We start from the raw sequence: 4,480 nt of genomic DNA, 5'->3' as shown, positions 1-4,480 counted from the left end.
AAACCGGGTCCTCATTTTACCTACCTCGAAAGGATGGAAGGCTGAGTCAACCTTGAGCCTGGTGATATTTGAACTTGTAGTAATTGCAGGCAGCTGGTGCTACTTAACAGTGCTTTAGTCTGCTGCGCCACCAAGGCTCTTGTACTGTTATAAATGCTTGGTATGATTCGTCTGTCGGGTTTCTGACATACTGGTATAACAAAAGTGAGTCCTTAACCGTCGGTTCCAACTCTACACAGGTGGTCCTCAACGTATGACCACAATTGAGACCCCTCCAGGAAGAGCAGGAATCTGGCTTTGCATGCACAACCTCCAAAATGTGCAATCCCCATCTTTAAATTTAAATCTAGCCAGGTTTTCAACACAGTGTGAGAATACCCATCCTGTGAAGACAAGTTTCCTTTGGCTAGAGCAGAGCTCTCCAATCTTTCTAGCCTTGCAGACAAGTGGTGGAGGGGTGGAGAGGGGGTATGATTCTACACGAGCGGCTGGCAAACACAGTGATGTGCACCCATACATATGGGCTCACCCACCGTTTCCGTGGCCTGGTTGCAAACACCTCCCAGCCCACCAGTGGGTCATGGCCCAGAGGTTGGGGACCCCTGGGCTTGAGCTTGTAGTCCTGGAGGATCAAAATGGGAAGTCTGATAACAGACTGTTAAAAATGTGCGCTACTCACAAGCTTTGCCAAAGCCCGGGATTGAACCAGGGACCTTTAGATCTTCAGTCTAACGCTCTCCCAACTGAGCTACTTTGGCTACCCTCTAAAATGTTTGTAGCCCATGTTAAAGTAGCATCATCCAACTTCAAAAGTAGAATTAGGATATAATGGATTAGACAAAATTTTGATGGGACCAGGGAAAAAAGCGTTGGCCAAGCTGTATAATTATTTATTAGATGAAGACAGAGATGAGGATATAATTAGAAACCAATTGAGAGCATGGGAGAGAAATATTGGACACAGTTTGAATTTTAATGAATGGGAAGAAGCCTGGAATAAAAATTATAAATTAACTAGAGCAGCCACATATAAGGAAAATCACTACAAAATGCTTCATAGGTGGCATTTAGCACCTGCAAGACTAGCAAAGATGTTCCCCAATGCACAGCCAAATTGTTGGAAATGTGGCCATGGTCATGGCACCTTCTTTCATACGTGGTGGACATGCCCCGAAGCAAAAAGGTACTGGAGCAAAATTCGGAGATGGTTGAAAGACATACTTAAAGAAGAAATTGATTTGAATCCAGAAATATTTCTCCTGGGAATGGTAAAGAAAGGGTATGGAAAGGAAAAGGTCCACCTCCTAATACACATAACTACAGCTGCCAGACTAGCATACGCTCAATACTGGAAAAAGAAAGACCTACCACCAGATGACCTTATAATTAACAAAATATTAGAGTGTGCAGAGATAAGTAAATTAACTCACGAGATAAATGACGATGAAAATTCTGATTATGATACTGTGTGGGGAAGATGGTACGAATGGATAAATGATAGAATTAAGGAAGGAACAAAAGGTGCAGAAATTAATTAGAAATGTATAGTACAAATGACACCAGACACTTATTCATGTATATATGTATAAACACTGTGAATCCGATGTTAAGCAGAATTGTTACTATATTTTATTTGTGTAAAAAAAAAAAATCAATAAAACTGTATTTTAAAAAAAAATTAAAAAAAATAAATAAAAAATAAAGTAGCATCATCCAACTTCGAAAGTAGCAGCACAAAATTCACTCCTGTTCAGTAAAAGTTTGGCTTTCCAAAGAGCTCTGACCAGCACAGCAGCCCAGAAAGCCACCACCAAAAGAGGTTTCTGTTTTGGTTAGTGACCTACTTTAAGTGTCTCTACCTGATTGTGTTCTGACTGGGCTTCCAAACACGACAAACCCTTTGTAGTTAAATAAATCTGAGGTCTGAGAACTGACTGTTAAAAACACACAGTACTCACAAGCTTTGCCAAAGCCCGAGATTGAACCAGGCACCTTTAGATCTTCAGTCTAACGCTCTCCCAAGTGAGCTACTTTGGCTGCCCTCTAAAAATGTTTGTAGTCCATGTTAAAGTGGCATCATCCAACTTTGAAAATAGCAGCACAAAATTCATTCTTGTTCAGTCAATCCATCAGAATAGAGCTGGAAGGGACCTTGGAGGTCTTCTAGTTCACCCCCGGCTCAAGCAGGGAACCCCCATGCCATTTCAGACAGGTTGGCTGTCCAGTCCCATCTTAAAAAAGCCTCCAGTGATGAAGCACCCACAACCCCTGAAGGCAAACTATTCAGGGGTGGGTTCTAAGTTTTTTTACTACCGGGTTCTGTGGGCGTGGCTTATTTTGTGGGCGTGGCTTGGCAGGGGTAATGTGACTGGGTGGGCATGGCCAACTTTTTTTTTTTTTTTTTACTTTTAAAAGCATTTTTTCTACAGCCTTAAGAGGTTGCAGAAAAAAATGCTTTGAAAAGCCTCTGCCGATCAGGCAACTCAGCTGGGATCGTCAGAGGTTTTTCAAAGCATTTTTTTTAACCACCTCTTCGGCCAAAGAGGTTGTAGAAAAAATGCTTTGAAAAGCCTCTGACGTTCCCAGCTGAGCCACGGGATCATCAGAGGCTTTTTTTTTTACTTTTAAAAGCATTTTTTCGGCCGAAGAGGTTGTAGAAAAAATGCTTTTAGAAGTTTTTTTTAAAAACCCTCTGATGAGGTGGGCGGGGTAAGCGAGCGGCAACCAGGCCGGGAATTGGTTCGGGGGCATGGCCAGCCAATGTTATTACCGGTTCTCGGAACTACTACAAATTTTTACTACCGGTTCTTGCGAACCGGTGCGAATCAGGAGCAACCCACCACTGAAGCCGTTCCAATGGTTTATTGCTCTCACTATTAGGAAAACTGTTAGGAAAACAGTGAGAATTTGATTTTCCAAAGAGCTCTGTCCAGCTCAGCAGCCCAGAAACCCATCCCCAAAAGGGATTTCCATTTTGGTTAGTGACCTGCTTTAAGTGTCTCTACCTGGTTGTGAATAGCAAATCGTTTGCATCAGTGGTGGGATTCAATTTTTTTTACTACCGATTCTGTGGGCGTAGCATGGCTTGGTGGGTGTGGCAGGGGAAGGATACTGTAAAATCTCCATTCCCTCCCCACTCCAGGGGAAGGTTACTGCAAAATCCCCATTTCCTCCTGATCAGCTGGGACTCGGGAGGCAGAGAATAGATGGGGGTGGAGCCAGTCAGAGGTGGTATTTACCGGTTCTCCGAACTACTCAAAAGTTCTGCTACCAGTTCTCCAGAACTGGTCAGAACCTGCTGAATACCACCTCTGCTTTGCATGTTCACGTGAAAGCAATAACCAGCGCAGGCAAAATATTTCTGGTCAAAGTACAGACAGCCCTCTACTTTCAACTGGTCTTTTAGGGATCCCAGTTCTGAGGTTCTGACACCTGCCCCATCCCACGTCATCCCTGATCTCCGTGCTTTCCGCCGTGCAGCGGTGGGTTCCTCCTGGTTCAGTCCGGTTCGGCTGAGCCGGTAGCGGTGACGATATAACATCACCGAACCGGTTCTCCCCTCCCCGCCCTCCCACCCATGTTATTCTTACCTTTTATTTGGTCCCACCCCCAATCTATTGCTGCCTCCTGAGTCCCAGCTGATGACTAGAGGGAAAAAAACTGTTTAAACTCTTGCCGTGGGGCTTCAAAGGGCCGCCCTACAGCTGATCAGTGTTAAAAGTAAACAAATGAGTCGGGTCGTAAGTGCGAGGACCTTCCAGAAATGACTCTGACCAGCTAGCCACGCCCACCTAGTCACATGACCTCCAAGCCACACCCACAAAATAAGCCACGCCCACAGAACCGGTAGTAAAAAAATTAGAACCCACCCCTGCCGCCGTGCCCTCAAAACCCTGATGTTCCAACATATGAACATGTGAATGTTTTTAAAATGTTATCTAATTTTAGGTTCTATTTAATTGGGCCAAACTATGTTATAATAATAATTTTAATTAGCAATTTTATGATGTTTGTGTATCTATATTTTTCTTGACTGTACACCGCCTTGTGTCCTACGGGAGAAAGGCGGTATAGAAATATAATAAATAAATAAATAAATAAATAAATAAATAAATAAATAAATAAATAAATAAATAAATAAATAAATAAATAAATAAATAAATGTGATCACCTGTGAGGCACTTGGCAATCAGCCTACATTTATGGCTGTTTGCCCCATCTCGGAGTCACGTGACTGTGTTTTAGGATAGTGTTGCCAAAACTTGGCATTTATTTCTGATTTCAGCAAAAGTCTATGGGTCATCTCAGTCATCCAGGTCTCATGGCTGTCCCAAAGGTGCTTTTTCAAGAGGCACTTGGATTTTCTGGTGTCTCTTTGAAAGGCATTTTGCTTCTCATCCAAGAAGCTTCTTCAGCTCTGACAGGATAGTGGGGAATGGAAGGAGGCTCAGTGGCTAAGACGCTGAGTTTGTCGATTCGG

The 4,480-nt window shown here is 43.2% G+C and overlaps 2 non-coding genes across 2 annotated transcripts; both read right to left on the bottom strand.

The window, feature by feature from the left end:
- Positions 1 to 685: 685 nt before the first annotated feature.
- TRNAF-GAA (transfer RNA phenylalanine (anticodon GAA)) lies at positions 686 to 758 on the bottom strand. Its single transcript has one exon. It is a non-coding gene; the product is annotated as a tRNA-Phe (tRNA).
- Positions 759 to 1,964: 1,206 nt separating this feature from the next.
- Positions 1,965 to 2,037, bottom strand: TRNAF-GAA (transfer RNA phenylalanine (anticodon GAA)). Its single transcript has one exon. It is a non-coding gene; the product is annotated as a tRNA-Phe (tRNA).
- Between the last annotated feature and the right edge of the window lie 2,443 nt (positions 2,038 to 4,480).

Source organism: Pantherophis guttatus, chromosome 2 (assembly GCF_059756535.1).
Source record: "Pantherophis guttatus breed Tessera chromosome 2, ASM5975653v1, whole genome shotgun sequence".
Taxonomy (NCBI): domain Eukaryota; kingdom Metazoa; phylum Chordata; class Lepidosauria; order Squamata; family Colubridae; genus Pantherophis; species Pantherophis guttatus.
This window is presented reverse-complemented; position numbering and strand designations above follow the sequence as displayed.